Source organism: Osmerus eperlanus, chromosome 16, assembly GCF_963692335.1.
Source record: "Osmerus eperlanus chromosome 16, fOsmEpe2.1, whole genome shotgun sequence".
In the NCBI taxonomy this organism is placed as follows: domain Eukaryota; kingdom Metazoa; phylum Chordata; class Actinopteri; order Osmeriformes; family Osmeridae; genus Osmerus; species Osmerus eperlanus.
The window spans coordinates 3,113,611-3,123,322 of NC_085033.1; positions in this window are offsets into that span (position 1 = coordinate 3,113,611).

Sequence of the window (9,712 nt, forward strand, 5' to 3'; positions counted from 1 at the left end):
AAATATCTTGATGGTGTGTAAATAATTACATTTATGCATTTAGCAGATGTTTTATCTAAAGCGACTTCCATGAGAGAGCTTTACAAAAGAGCATAGGTCACTGATCATAACAACGAGATAGGCCTAAACATTGCGAGCAGCCGAAACATGAAGCATGCATTGTGGAAAACCAAATAAGTGCCAAAGGGAAGAACTATAAGAGCATGCAGTTAAACAAGTTACAATTGAACAACATGAAACTCCCCACAAGAGTGCAAGAGTGTACCTGTAGAAAAAACAATAAACAGTAAAATATTTCACAGCGAGTACAAGAATTTGAAACCGTTACAACTGAGCAACAAGTCTCTCAATACCTGTCATTGTAATCCTGGAGGAAACTAACATCAGGTCCAGCCAAGCATTCCTAAGTGACATTGTACTCCTGGAACAAGTGCGTCTTGAGCCTTTTCTTGAAGGTGGGGAGACAGTCAGTGTCCCTGATGGAGGTGGGGAGTTGATTCCACCATTGGGGGGCCAGACAGGAGAAGAGCTTGTGTTGGGATCGGGCACTCTTGAGCGGTGGGACCACCAGACGGTTGTCAGAAGAAGGGGGGGGGGGGGGGGGGGGGGGTGTAAGGCTGGAGGAGAGACTTGATGTAGTCGGGTGCAGTCCCGTTCACCGCTCGGAAGGTCAGTACCAGAGTCTTGAATCTGATACGGGCCGTGATGGGAAGCCAGTGGAGGGAGATGAGGAGCGGGGTAACATGGGAGCGTCTGGGTAGATTGAAGACCAGACGGGCATCTATCTGAAACATCTATCTGTATTACATGCTTAGACATATCCAATGTATATCAGTGTTTATTATGACTAGACCATCCTCAAATCTCAAAGCAGAACAGCTATTTATCAGCCTGCCTTTCAGGTCCACAACCCCTGGTACCCTGAGTGTGCTTCCTGCTGTTGCCAGTGATGGCTTGAGATTTTGATCCCACCTGCTGACTGCTTGCTGCTGTCTTTCACCTGCTCTCCATCCAGTGCTGGTCCCAGCCTCCTGCTCTGCATCCAGTGCTGGTCCCAGCCTCCTGCTCTGCATCCAGTGCTGGTCCCAGCCTCCTGCTCTGCATCCAGCGCTGGTCCCTGCCTCCTGCTCTGCATCCAGCGCTGGTCCCAGCCTCCTGCTCTGCATCCAGCGCTGGTCCCAGCCTCCTGCTCTGCATCCAGCGCTGGTCCCTGCCACCAACCCCAAACCCTGCGCTGTGTACAGTCCTGGCCCCATCGACCAATGCTCTATATTTCATTATTGCACAGACTATCAAACAGGTCTGGTTTGGACTCTGAACTGTTCTGCAGTCAAGACTGGACATGTACTAAAAACTTGAGGAACACCACCTACACTCAATTCACACACTTATTGGAAATTTGACCGTAAGACAAACAACACCACTAAACTACCTCACATACACCCCTTGGTTCTGCATAAGTTATTCTTATTTTTCCTGTTTTCTTTTTATTAGCCTAAGCCCTTTTTGTTTTTAGAAGTTAGGCATCTAGATATCCATATATATATATATATCCAGAGCCCCAATTCATGCTACCCAATGTCTGCTTGTTGCCTCTCTAGCTTGTTTCCATTATGTTGTCACAATGTCAAATGTCTCAATGTCGTTCTAATATTTCCTTGCATTTGATTTTGAAATGGTTTATCTGACTGTTCACTGACTGCATTATTATATGAAATTTACTGAAACTGAAATTAAAATGATTAAATAATTAAGAGGGGTCTGAATGGGCATACTGTATTAAGACTATTCTCCTGCTTTCTGTACTTAAAACTTGTTCTGGCACATACTTTTTAAGACAGAATTTATTCAGATGATAGTAGTTTGTCAAAAAGTTTCAACAACTATATATTTTTTTTATATTTAAGGACAATCTAAAAAACAACGTGCGTTTGAGGCACTAAATACAGATGCCTGTGGAGACAACTCAAAGGTCAAGTATGACCCAAAAAGAATCCCTGGACTACAGAGACGGAAATCTGTAAATATCAGTCTTTCTCTTTTAATGCTTTATAGACCAGACATCTCTAAAGGAACTCTATATTCAGTTGTGTTTGTGTCTTGTTTTTTAAGGATCATAAGAAAAAATCACAACCAACTACCTGCCAAACAGATGTTGTAACACCCGAGGACAGTGTTAGAATTCATGATGTGGTTGGTTCTGATCTCATTCCTGGTGGTGATGATGCTGATGATAATGCTGATGATAATGCTGGTGCAGATGTTGATGCTGATACTGACAACATCACCAGTCATGAGGGCAGGGTAAGATGATCGGGTTATTAAAACTTGGCACTTATTTGCTTTTCACAATGTATGATTCATGTTTTGGCTACCCGCAATGTTTTTGGGGCTATCTTGTTGTTTATGATCATTGACCTATGCACTTTTAAAAAAACTCTCTCTTGGAAGTTGCTTTGGATAAAAGCGGCTGCTAAATTAATAAATGTAAAACTATTTATAGAGTTTACAAATGAGGTATGATTTCCGAAGAATAAACAAATGCAAGAATAAATTCCTACTAAACTGTCTCTAGTCTCGAAAGGTATACAGTGTACCCATGGATGATTTCAGTATTTATGTTTTGGCAGGTACATTTATCTAGTGACCTAGACAAGTGACCTAGACAAATATATATGTCTAATTTTGGAGACTGAAAATGTCATGTTGGTGGATGAAGGTGGTAAAGTGTTTGTTATTAACACTTTTAATCACTTAACCAAACGTCTTAATGTGAGTTATAATATCATAATAACTTAGTATACATTGACTAAACATTTTACAAACTATACGTTGTATACGTGATGACTCACTGGTCTTATATTTTGACAGAACAATGACTTCGCTATCATTCATAGATGACAAATCCAATTCCCAGAGGGCTGTAGGTGGATTTACATGTGCACATGCAATGAACACCATGCGAAACACATGCTGGCATTGTCAACACATGGTGACACATCCTTTAATGGTATTACATGGCGTTAGTTTCTTTTGGACTAAAATTTTAATAATTTACATAAAGACATAACCTGTTGACAACAAGTACATGTATTCCTTTTTGTTTACAGATTTTGCTCGTGTGGATTGTCTCCATATAAGGGCATTTATTGGGATTTTGCCCAACATGGAAGATGTCCCAGAGAGCCCCAGTGACATGGGTAAGACCATGTTTTAAGCAAGGTTAGTTTTAACTAACAGTGATATAAAGTGCATTTAATCTGTTATGTTCTCTCTTTTTTACAGAACACAGTTATGCCTCTGATTGTGTGACCGAGGTAATGATAACACTAATTTGAAGTAGTTATTCAATGTGTATTATAAAACATCATGTCTCTAATTATCATCCTTTCCTAATGTAGATTGCTAACATCAAGCGCATACCCTATGCAACAACTTTCTTTGTTGTCAAAGAAAATGGGTATGCCATAGTTAAAGTCGGTGCAGGCACGATGAGGTGTCAGATGTGCTCTGTGCACAAAAGTAACTGTTGCCATGTCCGAATCTTGGAGGACAAGCTAAAACAAGAGGATGGGAGTGTTGTGTGTCTTGCCATCCAGGACTGTCTGAGAGAGGGGGCTCCTTACCCTGACGTTGTCAAGGAAGCTACTTCCACTGAAGCTATCCTTTTTGACATTCGGGCAACAGAGAGGGTGAATTTTGTTTAGCATTATATAAATAATAGAATTTACACAGCTGAAAAAGCATACTACTCGTTTCACACTACATTTGATAACATTGTGGTTCCCTTACTGTAACAGACGCGTTATGGGACAGATGTTCCCAATCTTTTTAAAAATGAAGATGGAGTTTTCCTTCTGTACCCCACCCCTAAAGAGCAGTGTGACTGTGGAAGGCAACTGAACATCATCCCTAAAAAGGAGGTCACAGGTGAGTCAGTGTTAATTGTCAGAACAATATATTACAAATTGTTGCATATCTATTTGTAGGCAATAAAGAAGACGAAATGAAATGGTAATGATCTGTATTTATTTCAGTGCATGGGGAAGTGTGTGCGGCTCAGTATGTCTCAGACTGCTCTTCCATCTTGGACTTCTGCAGGGTGGAGGGGATGGTCGTCTTCAGGGTCGTATTGTACGGCAGGGTGTTCCTCTCCTCTAATAGTGGCAATATTATGGAGAACAACACATGCCACAATAATGTCACATGCCCTCTCTGGGGTTACCCTCAGTCTACGTAGGCACTGGAACCGGGCTTTAAGAATGCCTATGGTCATCTCCACCCGGGCTCTAGTCCTGCAGTGGGCCACATTGTACCACTGCTGAGGGCCCGGATCAGGGTCATGGTAAGGGGTCATCAGAGTGGGCTGGCATGGGTACCCCCTGTCACCAAGCAGGTGGCCATGAAACTCTCCTGTAAGTATATAGTGGGTACATTGTGAGTGTGGTAAAAGAGGGAGACAAGGGAATGTTATTTGTTCAAAGCTGAACGTACCATTTGCAACTTTGTTGCTCAGGGTAGACTCACGATACATCCTTGAGTCTTGTACCGAGCCAGGCCATTTTTTCCTCCACATTTGAAATCAAATATGCTCCGTCACATATGATCTTTCCAGTGCAGAGAAGAGATATTAGCTGCAATATTTTAAAGTTGTGATGTAGTCTATATTATTGTAAGTCAGTAAATCTACCTGCACATTAATGCTGTGGGATGACTTCCTATTTACATAGTCTCCTTCGTTGATGGATGGCGCTGATGGGGATGTGGGTGCCATCAATGCAGCCCACATCCCCATCACATTGGGAAGCCCTGCAAAATGAAAAGGATTTACTGATCCCAGTCTGAGATTGCAGCATTATGTCATTCACATGATTTTAAATGTCTTCATTGACTTAAACTGAATGTGTGCTACATCCGTCACCTGCAATCCTGTGAAATTCCTCTTTGATGGTCCTTAGAGGTTTGTGCCCAGGAAAGACGACGTAAATCTGAAGTAGGCCTTTCAGTGCCAGGGCCACTTTTCTTATAGCTCGACAGACTGTTGCTTTGCCGAGATGTTCTGCATCGCCAATGTTGTAAAGGAAGCTCCCGGAAACGGAGAGCAACGCAAAGCATTTGGTCGGTCCTGAGAGCACGTCCACGGTGTGTAACATTAGCAATGTATGGGTGGAGAATGTTGGTAAGGTAAATTATTGAATGTGATGAAAAACGGTAACGTTCGCTTAGGTATTCATCGGGGAATGACAGTACATCCAATCGAAATCCTCTCCTGGCGTAAGGCTAAGGTTTCGTTACCTCTCTTTCTGGAACTAAATCCATGGAGTAAGCCTCTTTTCAGGGTTGAACAACTCAAAGTTTTCACTGAACCCGCTACCTGGAACCCCCCTGTAGTCTTTCAGCGGTTTTCTTGGGAAGACCAGCAGAAGTGCGTTACAGTAGTCCAGCCGGCTGGATATAAAAGCATGAATTAACTTCTCTGCATCATTTTGGTTTATGAATGGTCGTACCTTCGCTATATTCCTCAGGTGAAAGAAAACTGTTTTGGTCACTTTATTAATGTGAGAGTTGAAATTTAAATATGAGTCCAGGATTACACCGAGACTGTCACGGCGTACTGAGGACCCAAACGCACGACACACAAGGTTCTGGATGTGGGCAGATTTTATTTGAGAGAGAGAGATGGGGAGGACGGGTGAGGGTAACTGGTGGATGGTGGAGCGGGGTACCGGTAGGAGGACTGGAGAACTGGAAGCGGTGATCTGGTTGAGACAGAAACAAGGTCAGCACAAAAACAGGCGTAGTCTTGTCAGACAAACACAGAAAGCCAGGAATACAGACGTGGGGTCAGTGATTCAACTGGCGAGTAGTGGGTGACAATCCGGGGTTTAAGAGCTGTGGTGTTGATGAGGGAATGAGCCGCAGGTGAGTTGAGTTACCGGGAGGGAGTGAAGAAGTGGAATGGATGACTGGACCTGGAAGAAACAGATTAGAACCCGGTCTGGCCTAGGCCGGGGACATGACAGAGACTTGTCACCTCTGGTTTAAGCCAGGGGGTTAAACCTCCTAGATTCTTAGTTAGCATCTCTCTTTTGGATTTGGGGTCACATAGTAGAACTTCAGTTTTGTCTTCATTTAATTTAAGAAAGTTATCATTCATCCATTTGTTTATTGCCGACAAGCAGTTGGTAATGGAATTTATGGCTGTTGCATCGTTGGGTTCAGTGGATATATATTAGTTGTGTGTCATCCGCATAGCTATGGAAATCTTTTACGTTCTCTGATTATATGTTACCACATAAAGAGAAAAAAGTAATGGACCTAAGCAGCTTCCTTGAGAAACCCCGTAGCAGTTCTCATGTTTCTTGGACCTATGGTCTCCTAAACTAACATAAAACTTCCTTCCTCTGATATATGATTTCATCCAGTTAATACACTATCCATGAACCCAATAAGCTTTTCCAGTCTATTGATTAGGATGTTGTGATCAATGGTATCAAATGCTGCACTGAGATCTAACAGGATAAGGATAGAGAACGAAACCTCTTGAGAATATTCAATTATTATATTATGGATAAATCTCCTTTTCATCCCTTACCTGATATGGGGAAGCTCCAGTTTAAAGTTATGGGGCAATATCCAGTTCTTTGGACACCTGAAACCGCAGAGAATATGCTTCAATTATGGACCCTAACCCTAAAAAAGGAAAAACAAAAGATCAATTTTGATCAAAGGTATAGGAAAAAAGTTGAGTATACTTACCTATATACTTACCTGGATACCTACCTGGATTTCCAAACGATGGGAACTTAATCCACCTCTCTTTTTTTACTCCTTATCTGGGGATAATAAATCATTTCATAATAACATGGTAGACTTGTGCCAGTGCAACTCCAGACCTTCCCCAAACCTAACAGCCAGAGCCTAGTCTAAATGTTTATTTTCGGATTTAATATTAAAAAAATTCCCTTCTCTTTCTTTATCTTGACTGAGGATTGATAAGAGTTAAGTGGTTGAACGATTTTAGAAAGAGGTTAATACGTGCTAAGTCGTGCTAAACCAGGGGAGTGTTGGGCTCAATTAGGCCTAATTGAATACTGTGAGAGGGGTATGGCCTGGAGAGCCAATCAGAAGCCACAGGACGTCTACCTCTCCAGCCCTATTTAACTTCCTGTCTGCCTCACTTGACTCAGTACTTCTCTGAGGAAGCCTTTACAATGTGAAACGTTAGAAGGTCTCTGTTATATTATTTTATGGGGGGCCAAAACTTTTGAAAGGGATTATTTTTTTTTGGTCCTTGTGGTTGAATGGAATTATTGCCGTCCTGCAGTGCAGATGGCGTGGTATCAAGTACGGGAGCGATGGCTTTCATCTAACAATACAATTGGGCCAAAACATGATTGAGACGATAAACTCAGTGTAAAGTTGTTACATATTCATACATATATTTATACATATTTTTTCCAAAATAAAGGCCACAAATATATCTTCTCAGTGTTAGTGCAGTACATGGGATTTCGGGTGGATGTGTGTCATGAAGTAGTGCTTGTGCAATAACACTTGTGAGGGAGACGGTACATTTACAGGATTTTATCAACATTTCCTGGTCTCAGGCGATTCCGTTTATCAACCACCTGGCTAGCCTTAGAAAAAATGCGCTCACATGGCACCGAGGTTGCAGGGATGGCCAGATGGACCATTGCCAGTTTATAAAGGTGAGGGAAGACCCCTGCATTTCTGGCCCAGTACACCAAGGGGTCTTCCACTCTTTCCAGGTAGGCATCTGCCAGGTACCGTTGTACCTCAATTGTAGCACTTGCAGTAACGCAGTGCTGAGGTGTTAAGGCGTCAAGTGCGTCGGAACACTGGTGTCTAAACCCCCTGGGTCTGGCCAGGAAGGTCGGCAGAACCGTAGCCCAAGCCTGGGGCCGGTGTGGAGTGAGGCCCCAACCGTGGCCATCCCAGGGCTGCCTCAAGTAGAACTTGTAGTGGTGGTAGTAGTCTCGGCAGGACCGAGGTCAGGGCCTACGGCCGGAGGGGTCAAAGATCCCCCCCCCCCCCGTCGCCGTGTGAGGGCTGATTGACGTGCAGAACGCCATCGAGGAAGGAGGGAGCTGGGTCAGCTCATTCCCACGAAGGGAACAGCTGCTGTGGGCTACGTGTGGCGCACCAAGTCGTACGGAAACCGTGCCATGACTCGGTGCAGGGTCCCCTGGGACGCCACCGTGTTGGGGTCATGGGAGGCCCAGCAGACGCCCAACTCCCAGGCTTCAGCCCAGTCCGGTCGGTCGGCCAAGGCCACCAGCGAGGCGGTGATGTTGTCCAGGATGGTGGAATAGTGTGCCTCCAGGGTGCCGTATTATTCTGCAATGCAGAACTCAGCCATGACCCGGGAGTACCTCCAGAGGCTGTGGGAGGGAGGCCAGGAAGCCGTCCACAATGGCAGAGTAGCCACGCGGGCAGATTCTATCCCTTAGGAACTCGACACATCCCGTCAGGTGGCCAGGATCGCACAGCAGATCAGGTTGCCTACGGTGTTGGTGTCGATCATGTACGGGACTGGAGATCCCGAAAGGTCCTCTGTTGTCCCCCCTGGGCGTTGCGCCAGCAGCCTGTCCAGTTGGCGGGAGAGGGTGTGGGGGGGGAGGAGGAGGAACCCACGGCTCCCAATAGGGCGGTGGCGAGGAGTAACGTCCCACCGGTGTAGTCTGTGTCGGGCAGGAGAGCGGGGTGGGGAACTACGGCCAAGGGCCCCGATGAGTCCCATCCCGGAAGGACAGGTCATCGTGGCGGCCAGTACCCTCGCGGGGTGGCTCCCAGGGTGGCAGCAGCACGCGGGACGGCGTCCAGGAAGGGATCCAGGTCCCTGTGAAGTTGCAGGACCAGGTCGGTGGGGCGTGGTAACGCTCTGCACTCTCCTCGTTCCACTCAGGTTGTCAAGGAGTGAATATAAGACAGATATTTACATGTTCATTGTTTTAACGGGTTGTATTGTAAGTGCTGTTGGACTGAGATACTAAACTGACCTTGGAGGCTGACACATTGCTCATTCCACAGTTGCATGGTTGAAGGGGCCAAGGATGGAGAGTGACTGGCAGATGGTGTAATTTTCTGCACTTGACATTGCTGTCACTTCTGTCCTCAGATTAGAGAGAGCATCTCCTCCTGGCTCCCTCTGGTCGTGCAGACGCTGGACCATGGAGAATGTGCTGTTCCATCGTGTCTCCACTTCCTGGATCAGCTGTGGCCTGCCCATCTGTCCTTGGCTGTACAACTAGTTCTTAATGTCACAATCCTCCTTGTTTTTGAGCGGATCGCTGCCAGATCAGCAGAGACGGCCTTTTGAAGAAGTGTTGTCCCCACATGGGAGGGGTGGAGGTAGGTGACCTCTGACGTTCCCTGGTGTTTGTGGGGGCCGTCCATTTGGGTGATTGGTGTTGGTAGGGGCGTCCCACGGCAGACGGTTCTGTGTGGTCACTGTCAGGGGTGACCACAGTAGGGTCCCTGTCAACTGATGTGGTGGGATAGTCCCACATCCAGTTGATTTTCCGAGCCCTACTGGGTGTAAGGTCAAGGAAGGTGCCAGCCAGGCTGTATAGAGCGCGTGCTACACGCAAGTCCTGCTCTCAGTCAGGCGACCCTAAGGGGCAGTGGTCTGTCCCCTAGGGTCCAGGACAGGAGCAGGTAGAACCCAGGTCTCCCCGCGCAGGGCTGT